Raw genomic sequence first — 24122 nt, 5'->3', positions numbered from 1 at the left:
GGCAAGTAAACCCTGAGAAGCTGTTACATTATGAAGTAAGTTATGTAACTAATTTTCCTACATTTTCCCTGTTGAATGTAGGAAATCTCAGAGTTAAGAATCGCCTGAAGGCAGTCAAAAACAAGAGGACTACTGAAACCAATTTAAAAAAGAGAAAAAAATGTTTCCTTCTGACCAGATGTTATCATTCCAGACCATCCCTGGCCTTCTCTGGCTTTTTAGTTGTTATGCACTTACATAACAGCTTCTCAAGGGCGTACCTCCCTTGAGACCCCCCTCCCTGTTGAAATGCATTTAACCCTTCCTGCACCCCCCCACTTCTATACCAGTTGGTGCCCCAAATTGCATTTACCTTGCCTTCATGAAAGATCGCAGTTTTTGCTATTTTGGTAATCTTCTTTAATTCAGGTTGACATATTTGATATCAGGAAGTGAGATTCAAAGATTCCTATCCAGTGGGTCACTGTTTTCAATCTCAGACACTTGGTACCAGCAGGGACCCCTTTTATTCCAATCCAGATTCTACTAAGCTGTTCAGCCTGGGTGAGTCCCTTGAATTTCCTGACTACTGTGTCTTTTTGGTTGAGTTTTTGGCTCTTTTAATTGAGGATTTGTTAAAAGATCCATGGGCAGTTTAGGGTCCATTCCAACAGGTCCCCCTCCAAAGGTACAGATTTGTAATTATAGATTTGTAATTATGGACCATATGTGGCTCTTGATATTTAAGAGTACTGGGACCTCAAAACAGTGACATGTAGGTCTCACCCAAATGAATTTGAACCAAGCCTTCTTTCAGCCAAAAAAAACAAGGTTTATTAAAAATCCACCATATTGGCCAGACTTAAGAAATCTCAGCCTTGATTTCTTCGTAGCCATGCCAAAGTCACATATCAAGCCACTGCCACTGACTGAACAAGATGATGCGGAGAACTGAAGGCAAAGAAGGCTTCGTGGTGAAGATCTGGGGCTTGCCCTAGTCCTGCTCGGCCGATGAAGTCCAACACTTCTTCTCAGAATGCAAAATTCAAAATGGGGCATCAGGCATTCGTTTCATCTATACCCAAGAAGGCAGACCACGTGGAGAAACATTTGTTGAACTTCAATCAAAAGATGAAGTCAAATTGGCACTGAAAAAAGAGAGAGAAACTATGGGACACAGATATGTTGAAGTATTCAAGTCAAACAACGTTGAAATGGATTGGATGTTGAAGCATACTGGTCCAAATAGTCCTGACACTGCCAATGATGGCTTTGTGTGCCTTAGAGGATTCCCATTTGGATGTAGCAAGGAAGAAATTGTTCAGTTTTTTTCAGGGTTGGAAATCGTGCCAAATGGGATAACATTGCCGGTGGACTTCCAGGGGAGGAGTACAGGGGAGGCCTTCATGAAGTTTGCTTCACAGGAAATAGCTGATAGTTCTAATAAATAGTTCTAAAGAAACACAGGGAGAGAATAGGGCACAGAGCAGTCAGGCAGAAGTTCATAATCATTATGACCCTCCTTGAAAGCTAATGGCTATGCAGTGGCCAGGTCCTTATGACAGGCCTGGGGCTGGCAGAGTCTATAACAGCATTGGTAAAGGAGCTGGGTTTGAAAGAATGAGGTGAGGTGCCTATGGTGGAGGGTAGGGAGGCTATGATGACTACAATGGATATAATGATGTATACGGCTTTGGGTCGGATAGATTTGGAAGAGCCCTCAATTACTGTTTTTCAGGAATGTCTGATCATAGATATGGAGATAGTGGATCCACTTTCCAGAGTACAACAGGCCATTGTGTGCACATGAGAGGATTACCTTACAGAGCTACTGAAAATGATATTTACAATTTTTTCTCACCACTCAAACCTGTTCGAGTACACAATGAAATTGGACCTGATGGCAGAGTGACTGGAGAAGCAGATGTTGAATTTGCTACTCACGAAGATGCTGTGGCAGCTATGTCACAAAGCCAATATGCAGCACAGATATGTAGAACTCTTCTTGAATTCTACAGCAGGAGCAAGCGGTGGAGCTTATGGTAGCCAAATGATGGGAGGTATGGGCTTGTCAAACCAGTCTAGTTACAGTAGTCCAGCTAGCCAGCAGCTGAGTGGGGGTTATGGAGGAGGCTACGGTGGTCAAAGCAGCATGAGTGGACATGACCAAGTTTTACAGGAACACTCCAGTGATTTTCAATCAAACATTGCATAGACAGCCAAGGAGCAATGAACAGCAGCTACTATAGTAGTGGGAGCCGTGCATCTATGGGAGTGAACGGAACGGGAGGGATGTCTGGCATGTCCAGTATGAGTGGTGGATGGGGAATGTAATCCTGATCACTGACTCTTGGTCAACTTTTTTTAAAGAAAAAAACAAACAAACACGAAGTTTAACAGTTTTGCAATACAAGCCTGTGATTTATGCTTACTGTAAGTGAAATCAGGATTGTTTTAAAAACTTTCAGGTTCAGTATTTTTGAACGCAAAAAAACATTTATCTAAGATGTAATAACCAAGCTGAGTAAAGACTATAACTGTTAAACAATTTCAGCTTTTCTCAAGGTAGCTATGTTGTAAGAGTGTACTTAAGCAGTAAGTGTATTTAAGTTAAAGCAGTTTCAATTATGTTAAATGTTGCTCTTATACCACATTACATGGAACATTGAGATGCACGTTGGGAGACGTGCTTTTTTGTAAAACAAATATAGGAGCTGTGTCTGCGATTCAAAAGTGAACCATTTGGCATGTTCGTTCTTGTTTATTTTGTTTACTGTCCTGTAAGGCATGAACGTTTAAGCTTTTTTTTCTTTTTTAAGTTAATGGGGACAATTTTGAGATGCAATACTGATACTTTAGGATTTGGTCTTGGTCTTTATATTAAATTCTGAGGCCTTGATTTAAATCTTTCATTGTATTGTGATTTCCTTTTAGGTGTATTGTGCTAAGTGAAACTTGTTAAATAAATCTTCCTTGCAAAACTGGAAAAAAAAAAAAAAAGAAATCTCAGCCTTGGCTAGACTCTTAAGGAATCTGAGCATTTTCATGAAGGCAAGATGGATCTTTTATACAGAAAGACTGCGGGAGTGATGAGGGCTTCGAAGACAGAGTATAGGGGCAGGTCACCTGGAGTGAACTTGTGGACTCAAGCATGCTTGAGATCAAGGTAAATATTTATTGTGCTATTCAACAGGCAAGAGTCCTTAGGAAACCTGCGATCTGACAGTGATACAAGTAAAGTTTATGTAGGGTATTGTATAGTAAAACATGTATCAAATATGCTAACTAGAGGTGATTCAGGGCAGGATTAGGGAGTGGTTCGTATTTAAAGGAACATGTACTTTCAGTATCTACTGCCCAGGTATTTTACTCAGAGTTCATCAGGAAATAGACCGGGGCGGGGGGGCAGGCTACATGGAGGTGTGGTTTTAGGCCTGAAACGTCACTAAGTCAACTAGTGGTCAGGACTGACTAAGGATTACCAGGCTGCTCTCATCAATGTCTTGTTAAACAAGATAAAAGGAAGGGAGTATATGTATGTCTAAGTCTAGGATACATATGATTGGTCAGTGAGCAAGAAATGCCATTATGACCCAGTACACAGCTGGTTCAGACTAGTAAATTCTATGGGTACAGCTGGCTACTGTATCAGGAAAGGAGATAACAGTCATTGCTGGGACAGGCTATGTCCTTGGGACTGGGGAGAAACTTGGGACTGGGGAAACTGGGGAGAAAGCCTAGTGTTTTGAGGCTAGGGAGAAATGTGATTTGTAAAGAGAAATGTGATTTTAGAATTGAGGTTCAACCACATGCACCCAACTACCCCATCAGGAGGAATTTAGGAGTGGCCTAGTAGTCTGGGGTGACTAGAGGAGGGGGTCTAGGGAGGATCTTGATGAGAGTGGCCAGTAGGCTGGGATGAATGGGGTCTAGATAGGATCAATGATGAGAAGTAGCCTGAGGCAATATGGAGTTAACAGATATTGAAGGGATGGGCTCACTTAGGGGTAACAGAATTGGGAGTCTGGACACTGATAATGAAAGGCCAGTTGAGAGGATTATAAGCTTGGGGTGAACACCAGAGACTTGATCAAGTAGAAAAATTAAAGGAGAGTTCAAGTGGATTTCCAGAGCCTATACCCCCTCATTGCTATTCTCACAGATCCCTGAAAAAGGATGCCTGCTAGGTACATGTTTTGCACTTTTGTCTGTCTTTGTGGGGTATCATTTGTGTTAGGGTGCGTGTGCATAAAGCAAATTTTTTTTCCTTCCTCTCCTCTTCCTGGTTTGAGTAGCAGAAGAGGGTGAACTTGCCTAGGAAACCTAGTAGAATTTTTAGATAATGGGAGCCAAAAGTAGCAAAAACTTCAATAAGAAAGAAACAATTTAAGAGAGTCACTCGATGGTTTTTTTCCCCAGATGCTCCCTTTCTCCTCCCCAACCAATTAATTTGAATAAGCCAGTTTCCTTTAATAATATTGTTCATTGAACTGCACAAATCTCTCCAACGTGAAAAGAGAATTGTCAAAAAGGTAATTTATGAAGGGAGGCAGTTACAGGAAGACGACAGCTTGATTTTTTTTAACCTGCTTCCAAGTAATTTGTTTCTAGCTAACCAAAACTTTAATTGAGAATTGTAAATCCAGGTTTAATTGAATTTCAGAATTAAGGTTTGTAGTGTCAGGATCCAAGACCACTTCTCTCTTTTTACTTTTCTCTTTTAATTATTAGGAGACACTGTTTTCCAGAGTTAGGGCCCAGCAAGCAGGCTGTACCTGAGCATGGCATAACAACAAGCCTTTGTGCTCACCCTCTAAATGAACACTGCTGCAACTAAATCACAGAATTGACGGTCCTTGAGCTCAGGCAAGCACCAATAGACAGACATGAAGGTACAACCAGACACAACGCCCTGCTGTGAAGGGACTTTTTGTCACTAAACAACCTTGCCTCATTGTTTCTGTTTACGTCTCACTATTGTGGCTACCCTACACTTTTTGATTCTTTGTCTGGCCACAAATGTATGTCAAGGTTAGCCCTACTGCCTGAAGTCTCCTACCAGAGGAAGCCCCAATATAAGTGTCTAATTTCCCCCACAATGGAATAGAAAAAAGCTTTTTGCTTATAACCTGTGTGAATTCTTTGGTATTTTTGGCATTAACAGTGGTTGCAAAATCTCTATAACTCTTTAGTTATTTATTATGATTATGAGTTAAACTATTAAACCATTAAAAGAAAGAAAACATGTTTGAAAATTCTTAATATCTGAAGTATTATAATTTAAGAAACTGGTAACTTCCAGGTTTGCCTATATTAAGAGGAAGTTTATCTGAAATTATTTGGCTATCACTTTTAAAAATTATGCAGTTCTGTGAAAGAATTTGTGCATTACTTCACTGAGAAAACTGAATTCCCTCCCCCATTACAAACATTCCTTATTAGAGCCGGGAGTAAATAGGAATTTATTTATAGTAGTACTGTTTATCGTGAATTACAAAATTATATCTGGAATAGTCTGTACTGACGTTACATCTTAATCCACTTAGTCTGACAGTCTTAGAAATATACTTTTACTTTATAATTTTAGTAGCTTTATTAAATTTCAATTACTACCTTTTTACATCAGGTTGAATTTTAAGCGGTATTTGAAAAGTAGGAATATTAGAAGAAAGAAGTGTTATGTAAAATCTTTTATATCACAATAGCTTGACAATGTTGATAACAATTGTGTCCAACTCCAACATGATTAGTGAGTCTTTGCTGTCTGAAGTGAAACCTTTTGGGATCATGAATTTTCTTTTTGAGCTTTGTTTTCAAGTTTGTTGCATCTTTGAACCAATGAGCTGACTGCTCAATAGGAGTGAGGTCTATTGCCTAAAGCCAGTGGATAGATGTCCCTGGGGAAAGGTTGGGAAGGAGACCTTGGGAAGGCTAAGACAGGACCATTTTCCCACACAGGAAATCTTCTGACCTGGTTAATTATGAGCCTGGTTGTGGTATTCTGTCACACATGTGACTGCTTTTGCTATTCTCACGTGAAATCAGTTGGAACTAAGGATATTTTAGTTGTTCTGTGAGCTTGGGCTTCAGTCTAAAGGTTGCTATAGCTGTACCCAAGCTTCTTCTTCCTCTTGCAGTAAGATATATATAACCAGAGCAAGTCCCTCTTCATATAATTGTTACTGTAATACCATACCACTTTCTGCTGCTTTCAATCTGAGATTCCATACCCTGAAGTAACAGCATAGAACAACTAAGTGGTGCAGCAGATGGAGTTCCAGGACTGGAGTCTGGAACACCTGAATTAAAATCCTGCCTCAGACACTTACTAGTTTTGTGACCCTGGACAAGTCAGTTAATCCCGTTGTCTCAGTTTCCTCATCTGTAAAATGAGCTGGAGAAGGACACACCAGTGTCTCTGTCAAGAAAATCCCAAATGGAGTCACAAAAAGTCAGACATGACTAAAATGACTGAACAATGAAAAAAAACATTTAATAGCACAATGAATTGTAAAGACATGGTAAGAGGCAATATGGTACAGCATGAAGAATGGTTTTAGATCCAGAGCACCTGTTTTTACACCTCATCTCAGCTACTTACTTTGCCCTTGGATGAGTTGTTTAACTTCTTTGTACATTTATAAAAGCACAGGGCTTGAACTAGACAACCTGTAAGGTCCCTTCTATCTCTAAGACCTGTTATGTGGGTATATAATATTTGCTTCCTTCCATCCTTTCATGTAATATAAACTGAACACAACCAGGAACTTTTATTAGAGAAAGTCACTTTTAAAAGTGCAGAAAGGGCATAGAAACTTAAGACAAAGGCAGAAAGCATAGAAATTGCTTTCAGTAGCCTATTATTTATTGTTGAAAATGGGCTAAACCCAAATAAAAGAAGGATAACTTCTTTAGGTACCAGACACTGTGCTGCCATGTGTTTCTTGTTTTACACTAACACAGACTCAGAAGAATGCTTAAAACTTTTGGAACGTTCCCCATACCAGTGAATCCTATCGTACAAAACATATTTTGCTAACAGGAAATGTTGTAGCTCATCAATGATTGCCTCTTAGGGAAGCAAAATATGGAAACTGAATAGCTCCAGAAAGGTTTATGCTGTTGCTTTGTTTTGGAAATGAGTTATAGCATGAAATGTATGCACCTTATTTTAGATAAGATGACAACAGGAGTTTCTTCAACCCAAGAAATACCAGTTTGATTTTTCCTTTCTTTGCTCAGAAACTAAATGTATCAAAATCATGTAGGATTCCTTAAAAACTTTATATGAATTCTCTGCTGATGCCATGATAAAGACAAAATTCAACAGAAGCATAAAAACTTAGTATAAATAATAACTGAGATAGATAGATAGATAGATAGATAGATAGATAGATAGATAGATAGATAGATAGATAGATAGACAGACAGACAGACAGACAGAAAGACAACTATAGCCTGGTATATTTTCTCAGTTGAGCCACTCAAAAACCTTATGAGGTAGGTATAACAGTTAAAATTCTCCCTATTTTACCTGTAAGAAACTGAGCCTCAGAGAGATTTGTCCATGGTCACCCAACTAGTCAATGTCAGAATTCATATCTCAACGGATTGCATTTAGAAGGGACCTCAATTTCCAACTATTTCACCCTATACTTCTAAGAGAATGTTCTCAGCAATATATAGCCCCAGTGGAGTTCTGGCGTCTCCTGCATCTGTGGACAAAACTCTGCCCTCTACACTATTTTACATCCACAGATATACAGATAACATACAGAGAAACAGTGAGTTGTGACTCCAACAGAATTTGGGATGGAGATAGAATAAAACTTAAAACTTGAAAATGAAAGATTTTTTTCAAATTGCTTAAATTTACTAAGCCCAATCACAGAAAGTAGACTCCTGAATCAATTAAACAAATATCCTTGAATAATGAAGTGACGGACAAAGACAATCAATATAAACCAATCAGGCCTCAACTTACAACTGCTCTCAGTTTTTCTTTTTCTTTTCCCTACAACAAATTGTTTTTATAGTTTTCAGAATAAAAAGAAGCAAGGGTGTTTGGCCTTGATATCTTTATTCCACCAAGCTATCCTTCAAGGATGTCTGGTTTGCTGTCCAAAAGTATGGGTCATTATATCATACCTGGACTCAAAGAAAGAGCACTATTTAGTCTCATTAGAAAAGAAGGAAAGGGGTTGTCACTAGCCCCCATTACCAAACTTCCAACCAATCATGTTGTTCCCTGTGCCTCAGCTTTGTAACCAGTCATGTTGCCCTTAATCCCATGATGTCATCTACTCTGTTCTGTTCTTTGGTCAGTACTCTCCAAAACCTATGTAAGGAGAATTGTCTTCTTACTCAGGGTCTTATGCATTAATGGCTGTAGTCCACTGACTCATTTATAGCAGGTAGCATGCCCTTATTAATAAATGATTTCTTGCATGAGGATCTGCTTCAGTGTACCCTTTTACTAAAATTTAATCGCTATGGTATTAATATACTAATTATTCATAGCTTTTAAAAAATTGCTACATGATCAGAGCAACTTTTGCTATTATTCTCGAAAGCAAGAAGTTCCATGGCTACCACAGTGACCAGCATATAATTATACAATTATCACTGACCACAAAACCACATAGGGGACTTTTCTCTCAAGATGGTACATGCAGTACTGGAATCTTTTGCTCAGATACTTCTCTATGAATCTAGAAGAACGGTGCCAAATGCCAATGCCATGAGTCTTCTGTTGCTATGATATCTGCCAGATAATGTTATATAACTCCCATTGGAAGTTTTGATCTTAGATCTGATCACTAACTAAATTCTTCAGACTGGAAAAGTTGGTGGTAACTACTTTGGTTTGCTTTAGTCTTGAACTGAGTGTGGAAGTGATAACTGGCCCCATAAGTGTCTGAGTTATCAAGTCACTCACAAACTGCTCATGTGAATTACTCACCTATCAAGGATGTCCTTTATGAGAAAATCATACTGTTATTCCACAAGGTTGTTTTCTGTGATAGGCTGGGCCTGACACAGGCCAGTTCCCTGTTAGCACTGATCCAAAATTGGAATGAAATGCCACTTGTAATCCATCCAACAGTTAAGAAATGGAGGTTTATGTAACTGTAGCAGGAGAAGGACATTCAGAAGGAATGTTTATCCAGAATAAAGCATTGATTCTGATGAGCACAATTTCACAGCATTTTTCATGCTGCTCACATGTGGTCAGAGAAGGATATCCTATCCTTGTTGGTTTTGTATTAAAGCAACTGGGAAGCAAAGTCACTGGTTTAACCCTTAGTCCCCTAAACCATTTAAATTTTGAAGATAATTTCAACATCTTTTAATGAAAAATTAGCTCAAAGAGAGGATTCTGGGAAGGTGGAAGAATAAGGTAGAAAAATTACCTAGTTCTCTCAAATTACCCCACAAACAATTTAAAATAATAAATTGAACTATGAGCGGCAGAAATAATTAAAAGTTAGGGTAAAGTAGTTGTCCAGTTTAAGACAATTTGGAAGAATGTTAAAAAAAAGACCTGACCTCCCAGTCTGGCCTGATTGAAGTGCAGTAGCTCCAGCAAATAACAGAATCAACAAAAAACAAACCCTGGGGGCAGCCTCATAGGGAGGCAGCCTCAGCTTCAAGAACTTTTACCCCATGGATAGTATGATCAGGGCAAAATTAAAGGTTGCTGCTAAATTTGAGGATCCAAGTGTGCTGACTAGATGAAGTGCTAGGCTGTGGCTGTGGGTGAGGAGGAGTGCTGAGACAAGGGAAGGGGGGGCTCTCTTGGCTATGGGCACTCTCTGAAAGGCAGAATCCCTGGTTTCAGTTCTAGGCCAGAAGGATAAATTGAAGCTTGCAGCAATAGGAAGGACCACAAGAACTAAGAGCATTTGTGGTGAAAGTATTGCTGGTAGCCCTTTTGGGTCATCTTTTGGGAGGGGAAAGCAGTACCTGAGGTCAGCCCTACAAATAGAGCTTAGAAAACAGCATGAAAAACCTGAAGCCTGAGACATTATCTCCCCACACCTTAGGATTAGATCCCAACTGTAAGGCAAATTTAACATTCAAGAAATGAGCTTTTTAAAAAAAAATAGCAATCAAAAGAGAGAGAAATTGACCACAGATAGCTACTGTGGTGATAAAGACCTGAATTCAAACTCAGAAGAAGATAATGAAGTTAAAACAGATATTTCTACTGCAAAGAAAAATATAAAATGGTCACAAGCCCAAAAAGAGTTCTTAAAAGAGCTTATAAAGAACTTTTAAAATCAAGTAAGAGAGACTGAGGAAAAATCAGTAAAAAAAAGAGTAATGCAAGAAAATAAAGAAAATTATTTTAAAAGTCAACCAATTAGAAAAAGAGATCCAAAAACTTACAGAAGAAAATAACTTAAAAATGAGAATTGGAAATAAAATGAGAAATGGGTACAGGGAGTCTATTGACTTTATAAGACATGAAGTAATATTAAAACAAAATAAAAAGAATGAAAAATTAGAAAAGAATGTCCAACATACCATTAGAAAAACAACTGACCTGGAAAACAGATCAAGAAGAGACAACATAAGAATTATTGGACTACTTGAAGGTTATGATTTTTTTTAAAAAAAGAATCTAGACATTATACTTCAAAAAATTATTATAGAAAATTGCTCTGAAGTTTTAGAACTAGAGGGTAAAATAGAAATTTTAAAAGTACACCAATCACCACCTGAAAGAGATCCCAAGATAAAAACTCATGGGAACATTATAATTAAGTTTTGAAGCTTCCAAGTAGAGGGGAAAATAGTATAAGCAACTAGGAAAAAAAATGTACATATTGTGAAATACACTCAGGATAAGACAAGATTTAGGAGCTTCCACATTAAAAGACCAAAGGACATGGAGCATTATATTTCAAAGAGCAAATAAGCTGGGTTTGCAACCAAGTAAACACCCAGCAAAGCTAAGTGTCATCATGCATAGGGGGAAAAATGTATATTTAATGAATTAAATGACTGTCAGGTATTCCTGAGGAAAAGACCAGAACTAAATGAAAAAATCTACCTATAAGAATCAGGAGAAAAATAAGATAGTAAACATTAAAGACCAATTATAAAATTTCTTAAGGTCTAAGTTTTTACTTCTTCTATGGAAAAGCACTATTTGTAACTCTCAAAAAATGTTATCATTACTTTGGAAGTTTGAAAGAGCATACATAGAGAGAGAAGGATTACAGCTGAATTGATTATGATGGGATGATCCTAAAAATAAGTAGGGAGAGGTAAAATTATCTCATACAAAGGAGACCACATAACAAAACCTTTGGAATGAAGCAAAAGCAGTAATCAGAGGGAAATTTATATCTCTAGATGCTTATATTAATAAAATACAGCAAGAGCAGACCAATGAAATAGGTATGCAATTTAAAAAATTAGAAGAAAAAATTAAAAATCTCCAATTGAACATCAATTTGAAAATCCTAAAAATTAAAGGTGAGATGAATGTGATTGAATGTAAGAAAAACTATTGAATTAATAAAAAACCTAGTAGTTGGTTTTATGAAAAAACAAGAAAATGGTTAAATCACTGGTTAATGTGATTTTAAAAGAGAAAGAAAAACAAATAATTAAAATCAAAGATGAAAAACTGGTAGAACTGTGTATGGTATATCTGCATCAAATGGTGGCCTTGTCTACTGCATGATGGGGAGGGAGGGAGAGAAAGAGTTCAGAACTTAAAATGTAACCAAAAAAATCAATTTAAAAAAAAAATTGGGGGTGGAATCAAGAAGATGGAGAAAAGGCAGACACTCACCTGAGCTCTCAGTATAACACCTCCAAACAACTTTAAATAATGCCTCAAAAAATGCTAGAGTGGCAGAACCCACAAAGGGACAGAGTGAAATAATTTTCCAACCCAAGACAACTTAAAATGTTAGTAGAAAAGGTCTGTTGCATCAGAGTTGAAGTACAGCTCAGGGCAGACCATGCCCTAGCATACCAGTAGTAGGCTTTGGGGGCAACTGAATCAGTGGCAGCAGTGGGGATTTCTGGGCCTCTCAACCCACAGAGAGTCATACATTTGGTCAGAAAGAGACTACAGGGATCTCTTTGTTGACACTAAGGGCAGAACTCTGTTGCATTGCCCATACATGGATCTGGATTGCAGCACTGGGTCTCAATCCCAGAGCAAGGAGGAACACTAGAACACTAGAATTGTGGCCATAGAGGAACCCTAGTCACAATACTAGGGCAGAAAAAAGTGCTTGTGATTGCTCATAGACCAGAGCACAGGAGAGGAGTAAACATACCTTTCCTTAGATCGTGCCACATTAAAAGAATTGAAAATTTACAGGTCCCCAGAATTATCTCAGAAAATAGCTGCATTAAAAACCCTGAAATTTGGGATAGTGACCCCTCTACTTGGGAAGTAGAGCCCCATTTTAGTATAGAGTTTAAAGTCAAGAAATAGTCTGGGAAAATGAATAAAGTAAGAAAAGTCCTGACTATAGAAAATTACTAAAGCTACAAGGAAGATCAAAACACAAAGTCAGAAGACAACAAAGTCAAAACTCCTTCATCCAAAGCCTCCAAGAAAAATGTGATTTTGTCTCAGGCCCAAACAGAATTCTTAGAGGAAATCTAAAAGGTTTTTAAAAATCAAGTAGAGGGAAAAATTAGAAAAGATATGAGAGTGATGGAAGAAAATCATAAAAAAAAAATCAACAGCTTGGTAAAGGAGGCACAAAAAAAAAAATACTGAAGAAAATAACACCTTAAAAAACAGAATAGGCCACGTGGTAAAAGCAGCACAAAAATCCAATGAAGAGAACTCCTTTAAAAACCAGAATGTGGGGGCAGAGCCAAGATGGCGGAGTAGAAAGACACACATACAGAGGCTCTCCCCACACAGCCCATAAAATACCTGTAGAGAGGGATTCTCAACAAATTCTGGAGCATCAGAAGTGGAGAACAACAGAGTGGAGGAGATTTCCAGCCCAGGGTGACCTGAAAGACCCACGGGAAACGTTGGTTGCACCAGACACAGAGCAGAGCCCAGCCCAGCTTTGGCTGCATGGCTTGGCTTGTGAACAGCCCTTGGGGGCGGAATCTCCAGTAGCAGAATCCTCAGTCCCAGTAGCAGCAGTTCCCAGATCCCTCAACCCACAGGCACCAAAGGTCAGTGACGGGGTATTTTCAGCTGGCCAGGAAGGGAGAAGGGCCTTCCCATAGCTCCAGCAGCAGGCAGCGACCACAGAGGCTGCACAGCAGCCCATACGGACCCCTCCATTGTTAGAGCATAAAACCCCCTGGGGGCACTGAAGAGCTGAGTCTTACCTCAGTCCTGTGTGGAGGCCCCCGGGGGAGTTGGTCTTTGTCTCACACTGAATGGTGGCCCTGCCCATCCAGCTTATCTAAAAATAAGCCCCCATTGCTGACTTGGCATTACTGGAGGCCAGGAGGCTGTGGAGAGGTAATTGCTAAGATTCTGGGCACAAAAATCCCTCTCTGCATCCAGACCAGTACACGCTTGATCATGCCACCTTGGAGGAACTGAGATCTCACAGATTCCCAGAGTATATCCTACTCTTGACAAAGGACCCAAAAGTCAAGTAACTGGTTGGGGAAATCCCCAAAAAAGGGGAAAAAAATAAGACTACAGAAGGTTACTTTCTTGGTGAACAGATATCTTCTCCCATCCTTTTGGATGAGGAAGAACAATGCTTACCATCAGGGAAAGACATAAAAGTCAAGGCTTCTGTATCCCAAACATCCAAAATAAATATCCAATGGGCTCAGGCCATGGAAGAGCTCAAAAAGGATTTTGAAAATCAAGTTAGAGAGGTGGAGGAAAAATTTGGAAGAGAAATGAGAGTGATGCAAGAAAATCATAAAAAGTGAGTCAACAGCTTGCTAAAGGAGACCCAAAAAAATGCTGAAGAAAGTAACACCTTTAAAAATAGGCTAACTCAATTGGCAAAAGAGGTTCAAAAAGCCAATGAGGAGAAGAATGCTTTAAAAAGCAGAATTAGCCAGATGGAAAAGGAGGTTCAAAAGCTCACTGAAGAAAAGAGTTCTTTCAAAATTAGAATGGAACAGATGGAGGCTAATGACTTTATGAGAAACCAAGAAATCACAAAACAAAACCAAAAGAATGAAAAAATGGAAGATAATGTGAAATATCTCATTGGAAAAACAACTGACCTGGAAAATAGAACCAGGAGAGACAATTTAAAAATTATGGGACTACCTGAAAGTCATGATCAAAAAAAGAGCCTAGATATCATCTTTCATGAAATTATCAAGGAAAACTGCCCGATATTCTAGAACCAGGGGGCAAAATAAATATTGAAAGAATCTACCGATCACCTCCTGAAAGAGATACAAAAAGAGAAACTCCTAGGAACATTGTAGCCAAATTCCAGAGTTCCCTGGTCAAGAAGAAAATATTGCAAACAGCTAGAAAGAAACAATTCAAGTATAGTGGAAATACAATCAGGATAACACAAAATCTAGCAGCTTCTATATTAAGGGATTGAAGGGCATGGAATATGATATTCCAGAAGTCAAAGGAACTAGGACTAAAACCAAGAATCACCTACCCAGCAAAACTAAGTATAATACTTCAGGGAAAAAAAATGGTCTTGCAATGAAATAGAGGACTTTCAAGCATTCTTAATGAAAAGACCAGAGCTGAAAAGAAAATTGGACTTTCAAACACAAGAATGAAGAGAAGCATGAAAAGGTAAACAGCATAGAGAAGTCATAAGGAACTTACTAAAGTTGAACTGTTTACATTCCTACATGGAAAGATAATATTTGTAACTCTTGAAACTTTTTTCAGTATCTGGGTAGTTGGTGGGATTACACACACACACACACACACACACGCATGCACGCACGCACGCATGCACACATACACGCAGACACACACAGAGACAGAGAGCACAGAGTGAATTGAATAGGATGGGATCATATCTTTAAAAAATGAAATTAAGGAGTGAGAGAGAAATATATTGGAAGGAGAAAAGGAGAAATGGAATGGGGAAAGTTCTCTCTCATAAAAGAGGTTAGTAAAAAACTTTTCAGTGGAGGGAAAAAGAGGGGAGGTGAGAGAAAAAACATGAAGCTTATTCTCATCAGATTTAACTAAAGGAAGGAATAAAATGCACACTCATTTTGGTATGAAAACCTATCTTACAATACAGGATAGTGGTGGAGAAGGGGGTAAGCAGGGTAGGGGGGATAATGGAAGGGAGGGCAGTGAGAGGAGGCAGCACTCTTGGGGAGGGACAGGATCAAAAGAGAGAATAGAAGAAATGGGGGGCAGGATAGGATGGAGGGAAATGTAGTTAGTCTTACACAACATGACTATTATGGAAGTCATTTGCAAAACTACACAGATATGGCCTATATTGAATTGCTTACCTTTCCAAAGGGAATGGGTGGGGAGGGAGGGATGAAGAGAAGTTGGAACTCAAAGTTTTAGGAACAACTATTGAGTATTGTTCTTGCAACTAGGAAATAAGAAATATAGGTAATGGGGTATAGAAATTTATCTTGCTCTTCAGGACAAAAGAGAAGATGAGCATAAGGGAAGGGAGGAATGTTAGAAGGGAGGACAGATTGGTGATAGGGGTAATTAGAAAGCTCAGCATTTTGGGGTGGGAGGAGGGGAGAAATGGGGAGAAATTTGGAACCCAAAATTTTGTGGAAATGAATGTTGAAAACTTAAATAAATAAATTTAAATAATAAAAAAAAAAACAAAACCAGAATGTGGTGGACAGCCAGTGTCCCCACGTGGTTTGATGAAGTGGTGAAGAAGAAAGACATGGACACGTGGGAAAAGATAAGACAACTCTGTTTATTGATCTGGGTCTGGGTTTAAAAAGACAAGAAGTACAAGTATATGTAACAGTTAGTTTGTCCTCAGTCCTAGTTTTTTGGCTAGTTTTATTGTCTTCAGGAATGTTATCCTAGAGGGTATCTATTTATTTTACCTATCTCCTTGTACTCTGTAGTTCTCTATTTTTCTCACAGAAACAGCAGCATCCAGAAGGGTATGGAGAGCAATACCAGATGATAATGAGCCCAGTTTCAGAGAACAGGCTTCCCCAAAGTTCTGGCCTGGACTTGATTCCACACTTCATCCTAGCCCTCAACACCAGAATTTGCCTAATGAAAAAAGAATTGCAAAAATTTGCTAACGAAAACAACTCCTTAAAAAGTGGAATTGGCTAAATGGAAGAGGAGATACAAAAGCTCACTGAAGAAAATAATTCCTTAAAAATTAGAATTGGGCAAGTGGAAGCTAATGACTTTATGAGACATCAAGAAACAATCAAACAAAATCAAAAGAATGAAAAAATAGAAGAAAATGTGAAATATTTCATTGAAAAAACAACTCACAGGTGGAAAATAGATTCCAGAGAGATAATTTAAGAATTATTGGACTACCTGAAAGGTATGATAAAAAAAAAGCCTAGACATCATCTTTCAAGAAATCATCAAGGAAAACTGCCCTGATATTCTAGAATCAGAAGGTAAAATAGAAATTGAAAGAATCCATTGATCATCTCCTGAAAGAGATCCCCAAACTGAAACTTCCAGGAATATTATACCTAAATTCTAGAACTCTCAGGTCAAGGATAAAAATATCATAGGAAGTCAAAAAGAAAAAAGAAACAGTTAGAATATAGAACCACAGTTGACATAACACAAGATTTAGCAGCTTCTACATTAAAGAATTAGAGGGCTTGGAGTTTAATATTCTGGAAGGCAAAAGAACTAAGATCATAACCTAAAATCACCTACCCAGCAAAACTGATTATAATCCTTCAGGGGAAAACAAATGGATATTTAATGAAATTAAAACTTTTAAAATTCCTAATGAAAAAACCAGAGATGAATAGAAAATTTAACTTTCAGATTAGAAATTCAAGAGAAGCATAAACAGGAAAAAGAAACAAAGGTTTCAATAAGGTTAAATTGCTTACATTCCTGCATAGGAAAATAATACTTGTAATTCCTAAACTTTTTCTTATTATCAGGGCAGTTAGAAAGAGTATATATAGACAGAGGACACAGGTGCAAATTGAATATGATGGGATAATTATTAAAAAAATAAAATTAAAGGGTAAGAAAGAGGAATGCTCTGGGAGAAGGGGAAAGGGAAGGGTAAATTATCTTACACAAAAGAGGCACAAAAGAACTTTTACAGAGGAGGGGAAGAGGAAGAAGGTAGTAGGGGGGTGGAGTGTATGAACCTTACACTCACCAGAATTAGCTCTAAGAGGGAATAAAATACACATTTAATTGAGTATAGAAATCTGTCTTTCCCTACAGGAAAATAGGAGGGAAGGGGATAAGGGAAGGGGAATATGAAAGAATGGAGGGTGGATTGAGGGAGGTAAAAGTCAGAAGCAAAACACTTTTGAGAACTGTCAGGGTGCAAGGAGAGAGAGAATAAGATGAACAGAGGAAAATGGGATGTGAGATAGTACATAGTAATCATATCTGCAAAAAAATTACAGAAAATTTCTCTGATAAAGACCTCATTTCTCAAATATACAGAGAACTCGGTTAAATTTATAGAAATAAGAGCTATTCCTCAGTTGATAAATGGTCAAAGGATATGAACAGGCAGTTTTTAGATGAAGAAATTAAAGCTATCTATTGTTACATAAAAAAATACTCTAAATCCCTTTTGATTAGAGAATTGCAAATTAAAACAATTCTGAGATAAGACCTCATATCTATCAGATTGGCTAATGTAACAGAAAAGGAGAATGATAAATGTTGGAGGGGATGTAGGAAAATTGGGGCACTAATGAATTGTTGGTAGAGTTGAGAACTGATCCAGTCATTCTGGGGAGCAATTTGGAATTATGGCCAAAGGGCAATCAAACTGGGCATACTCTTTGATCCAGCAATAGCACCACTAGATCTATATCCCAATAAGATTTTTTTAAAGTGAAAAGACCTATCTGTACAAAAATATTTATAGTAGTTCTTTTTTGTAGTGACAAAGAATTAGAAATTGAGAGGATGTCCATCAACTGGGGAGTGGCTGAACAAGTTGTGGTATATGTTTATAATGGAATATTACTGTGCTATAAGAAATAAGGAGAAAAAAGCTTGCTGAAAAACCTGCAGAGACTTACATGAACTGATGCAAAGTGAAGTGAGCAGAACCAGGAGAACATTGCATGTAGTAAGAGCAACATTATGTGATGAAGAACTGTGAATAACTTAGCTATTTTCAGCAGTACAGTGATCCAAGTCAATCCTAAAGGACTTATGATGAAAAATGTTATCCACCTCCAGAGAAAAAGGTAAAATTGTCTGAATACAGACTGAAGCATACCATTTTTATCTTTCTTTTCTTTTTGTTCAAGTCTTCTTGTACAAACTGACTAACATGGAAACGTTTTACGTGATTGTACATGTATAACCTATATCAGATTGCTTACTGTCTCAGGAAATGCATAGAGGAGGGAGGCACAGAGGGATAGAATCAGGAACTCAAAACTTTTTTTAATTGTTAAAAATGTTTTAACATGCAATTGGGAAAAAACCATAATATTATTTTTTTTAAAAGCCTAGAACTGATAGAAAGTGAAATGATCAGAAGCAGAACACTGTATGTAGTAACTGTATGATCAACTGTAAATCACTTAGCTATTCTCAGCAATACAATGATACAAGACAATTCTGAAGAACTTGATGAAAATGCTATTCATCTCCAGAGAAAGAATTGATGCAATCTGAATACAGATCATAGCATAATTTTTCTTTATTTTTCTTGGGTTTTTTTTCAGTCTTTGTTTTCTTTCATATGACTAATATGTTTTGCATGACCACACATATATAATCTATATCAAATTGTTTGCTTTCTCAGTGGGAGGGGAGGGGAGAGAGGAAGTGAGAGAACTTGGAACTCAAAAAAAAATTAAATGAATGTTAAAAATTGTTTTTAATATGATTGGGGGAAAATGAAATGTTAAATAAAAAAATGAAAGTTGACTCAACCTATGGTGAAGGGAGATTGAGTATATTGCTCTCACCACAAGTTGTCATACTGTATGCAGTTCATTCAGGGATTGTTCTTCTGAAAGTGCAGGCTTAAAATTACATTTAATTTTCTGGAAATTATTGGGGTAATTAGAAAAACGTTAAAGGAACAGAATCATACCAGATTACTTAGCACAACTCTTCAATGATACTACTTTTCCATGGGGAGTGACCTAGAAACCTTGCTCAAAAACCTATACTAATGTCATAGGATGCTTCCAAGGTCTGGTCTTCTCAAAATAGTCCAAAGTGCTCTTGGTTCACTTTCAAATCTCTGCTACAGTAGTAGTTCTGTACCGGTTATTCACAGCCTAGTATTTGATAGACTTTATCCTATCTTTTGTTGTCAATCTTTATCTGAGTGGAAAGGAATTGTATCTGAGGATGGTAAATAAATCTGATTTGTTACTAGCATACCTGAATAGCCTCAAGCCATTGTTCATGCTAACAGAACAACACAAACTACAGATATCCTGAAATGGATTGTAAAATATTAGCTAACAAGATTGTGCCAAATTTCTCATCACTCAACGTCACTCCATGTTCAGTAACTGAAGTCAGTCTTGCTAAATGGAGTGATATCTCAAGACTTGACTTCATCATCTCAATCCAGACTTAACTGAGAATTTATATGACACATAAGAATATACTCTGCATCTATTCCTCTCTTATGTTTACCATGTTCTTCTTATTAAGAGCTTTAGATTTGGATTATGATAACTCCCTTCAATAATTTAGGTCCTGCAACCAAAGTTCTGATGGGCTGGTGTGACATTGCTGTTGCATCTACATAAGTAGATCATTCATTCATTCAATTAATTTATTAAGTACCTCTTATGTATTAGAAAGTTGTGATAAGTTAGTAGGTCAAACAAATAGAAACAAGGGTCACTAAACCATAGGTAAAGATCACCATGGGCCCCATATTGACTGTTAATATTATTTATGTTTTACTGTATTTTTATTTCTTTTGTTGAGTATTTCTCCATTACACTTCAGTTTGGTTCAGATTGCCATCAGAAGTGTTGTGGGCTGCATGTAGCCTTGGTCACATGTCTAACACCTCTGCATTAATAATTAAGGGAATAGCAATGATAATAAATATTTTTGTAGCACTTGAAGGCTTGCAAAATGCTTTACAAATATTATCTAATTTTCTCCCTTATGCAAAGAGGAAGTACTAAGAGGAAAGTGCTGTTATTTTCTCCATTTTTTTTTTCAAATGAGGAAACTGGGGCAAACAGAACTAAATGACTTTGAAAGGGCTCACACAATAACTGTGACTAGAATTCAGGTCTTCCTTACTCCAGGTTCAGCACAATAGCCCCTTCACCACCTAGCTGCCCTACAAAGACTGAAATAAAACAGTTCCTGACCTCAGTGAGCTTACATTCTATTGAAGGAAACAATATGTACTAGAAATATACAAGTAAATGCAAAATATATACAAAGTAAATGCAAGAAAACATTGTGGAGCAGGGGAAAGGTATCAGCTTGGAGAGATTAGCACAAATCTAATTCATGTATGAGAATGAGGACAAGCAAACTAGGATCTTTTGCTGTTTATGGTGTAGTATAATCAAGTACCTCTGATTGAATCTTGCCTTTATCAATCAAGAGTCTTTAGAAGGAGTAAAGTACAGAAACAAGAGTTTCTTTAACTAGAAATAGTATATGTGTTTGCATTGTTCATTATTTTAATGTGATTAAAGATCTTCCCCACCCATTAATGGACCTGCCATTAATGGAGGTTGATTAGGAAAGATTTGTGGGAAGGTTGAAGCCACTTATAAATGAGGCTCTGGTTCTCAAAGGTTGTGATGCCCTCTGGCTCTAAAAAAGGTATAAGTACTCTGAGTTGAGGTTTTACTTTGGGGATTACTGACTGGAAGTGTTTGCTTGGCCAGATGAGGATTCTGGGAAGCCACTAAAGAGCCCCCTGACTTTGAAAACACAGATGTCAGTAACTATGGTCAGACAGTTGGACTTGTCTGTTGAAATCAGTCAGAGGAAGTGATGTCTGTTGATCTTTGATTTCTCTGTATTTTCTCTGAACTTCAGAGTACTGACTTCCCTGAACTAGGTGAGTAATATATGAGCTTGGTTAAAGGAATGATACATGTGCTTGATTAAAGTGGTTGTTAACTCCTCAAAAGTTGCCTTTCCTTTTATGAATGCAGATCTAAGAACCTGCGGTAGAAGGCCCCCCTGCGTATGTTGGGGTCCTTACTGATACTATGAGGTAGGGCTTGAGTTAAGATTTGAGGGAAGCTAGGAATTTTGTCACAGAACATCTGTGACTCTTGCCACTAGGGTCATTTCACACCAGCAGAATTCCTTACTAAGTCTTTTACCATTGTTATTTTAACAATATCCCCTGCATATCATAAAATGAAGGAAGCAACAATTCTTGTCAAGAAAGTGGCAATATGGGACAATGGAGAAAGAAAAGGGGTTGGACTTGCAGTTAGAAGAAACCTAGACTCCAATGCATCTTGCCTCTAACATATATTATTTGATCCCAGGCAAGTTAAGACTTCATTAATCCTCAAATCTCTTAATCTGCATAATGGGGTTAATGCTGAGATGACTGGTCCATTGCTAGGCCTAGCTGACAGAACTGACTCCATGTTTGATCATTGATTGAACCGCCTATGCAACTGGGAACTTTTTTAAACTTGTTAACCTGCTTAGTCAGCTTTATTTAGACAATTAGGGTAAGAATCTCCTGGCCATAATTAGCTTATCAAACTCTAATCCATGTATGAAAGGTTGGCAAACTTTCCTAATCATAATGCCCTTTTGACTGATAAGGAGAGGTTGAAGTTGAGGCCACCAGCTGCCCCTAAAATCCTCTTCTCCTTGCTCTTTGTCAATTTTTGCAGCAATAACAAGATATAAGAGTGGAGATCCAGAACTCTATACTCTCAATAGAGGCATGCTGTCTTCTGTAGGTCCATGCCATCACCCATGGTTGGCCATGGAACTGAAGGGCTGGAGGAGTTCATATACTTGCCATGTCTGCAAGTGATAAACTGCCTGACATGATCCTTGAGTGCTTATGTTTCTTCTTGGTAGGTAATCCACCCACAGTCTCCTCACATGTATCCATTGTCATTTCTGCACATGGTTGTTGTGAGGATCTAATGAGAATGCGTTTAAATTCTTGTCAACTGTAAAGGACTAAAAAATGGTGATATAGTCAAAGTACTTTGCAAAACATGAAGAGCTATATAGATGTCAGCAACTATTGGTTCTAGCATTCTTTGGCTCTTACAACAACAGCTAAATGAGTTATCCAACATTTCTACAAGTCACTAATATAATATAGGAACAAATCTACAGAAAGGTAACCTCCTTGACTAGTTAAATAATTATGTATCTAAGGCTAGGAGTGTTGACATGTGCATGCCAAAGGATATTATCATGCAAGGTCCTTTTCTTAGTCTTCATGAGTTCTTGAAAGTTATGTTCCTTTGGAGTATCTATAGCTGGTTTTGCTTGTTTGTTTCTGGATAGTGTTTTGCCTCAGGAATAAAGTTAATCTGTGTTGGAGGCCTTGGCAATATAGCAATGACTTGAAAATTAAACAAACAAACAAACGAAACCCACAGCACAGAATCAGAGAAAGGCAGAAACAGGAATTTTCCTTTTGTTTCAGGGAGTTCCCAACTGATGCATTTTCTTAGGAACTGATGCATTCTTTCTTTTCTTGTTTATCCAGCAAACAAGATTTGTGTAAGGTGTGGGGGAGGAGATAACTTGTCATTTTTGCTCCTGACTCAGATGCCCACAGAAGCAAGATATCATAGTTTTGCCAGAAGTTTCTGATGGGCCCACATGTTACTTACTGGAAATTTATACATATTTCAATCCAATTTATTTGCGACTTGAAATGGATATTTATTTGTTTTATTTCTAGTGATTAATAATAATTGATGAGTAATCTGCACAAGTAAGCATCCTTTTCATTTATTGCATAAAGTACAAAAATTTATAGTGTTATAGTTCTTATTTTATTCAAAAAAGTGGTATTAATTAATATATCAATAAATCATTATCATAGGTGTCACATGCAAGTGCCCCGAGCCTGTCCCTGAGATCTCAGACAAATAAACCACTCAATACCCCAAGAAAGCACCAATGGGATTATTCCAAACTTTCCCTCCTCAAGTGCCTTAGAGTTCAGTCCTAACAAGTCTGAGCTCAAGAAGTTGATTGGAAGATGGGCAAGTAAAAACAAAGGACCATGTATTAATGAGTTATTATGGTAGCAAGGATGCTCAAGACAGAAACACAGAAACGAATGGCTCCAAAACATCTGTAAGCCGTATCTCAGAGAAAAACGTAGCTTGGACGTACATTCAACTGGAATTCCTAGAAGAGGCAAAGCAAACACTTTTTAAAGAGATAAAAATGTTTTAATAAATGGAATAAGAACACTGAAAGAAAAAAATTGAAAAGAAAGGAAAGCAGTGACAAAGGAAATCGGGAACAGTTTGGCATAAGATGTACAAAATGTTACCCAGACAACAAACTTGGTGGAAATTAGAATGGACCAGATAGAAATTGATGACTTTATGAGGAAGCAAGAAATATTAAAACACAATTTAAAAGGATGAAAAAATAGAAGAAAATGTAAATTGTTTCATAGCAAAAACAGCTGGAAAAGATTGAGGAGAAAATATTTAAGAATCATTGGACAATCTGAATGCCACTATCAGTCAAAAAAAGCTTATATCATATTTCTAGAAATCATAAAAGATTTCATGAAATCATAAAAGAAAACTATCCAACATTCTTAGAACCAGCAGACAAAACCGATATAGGAAGAAGCCACTATTCAGTCCCTGAAAAAAAAAAAACTCCAGAGTCAGGAGACAGGGGGCGGAGCCAAGATGGCGTAGTAGAAAGACGCACATACACATAGCTCCGAACCCACAACCCATAGAACAACTACAAAGAAGTAACTCACGGCGAATTCTGCACCCAGAGGCCACAGAACATTGGAGCAAGGGAGATTTCTGTTCCGGAGAGACCTGCAAACCTCTCGTAAAAGGTCCTTCGTGCTGCA

At 37.7% G+C, this 24122-nt stretch overlaps 1 pseudogene; it reads left to right on the top strand.

Moving 5' to 3' along the window:
* Positions 1-917: 917 nt before the first annotated feature.
* Positions 918-2461, top strand: LOC140531681 (heterogeneous nuclear ribonucleoprotein H2-like; annotated as a pseudogene).
* The last annotated feature ends 21661 nt before the right edge of the window (positions 2462-24122 follow it).

This window comes from Notamacropus eugenii, chromosome 3 (genome assembly GCF_028372415.1).
Source record: "Notamacropus eugenii isolate mMacEug1 chromosome 3, mMacEug1.pri_v2, whole genome shotgun sequence".
Taxonomy (NCBI): Eukaryota; Metazoa; Chordata; class Mammalia; order Diprotodontia; family Macropodidae; genus Notamacropus; species Notamacropus eugenii.
The sequence above is the reverse complement of the archived record's forward strand: the minus strand, read 5'-3'. Positions and strand labels throughout refer to the sequence as shown.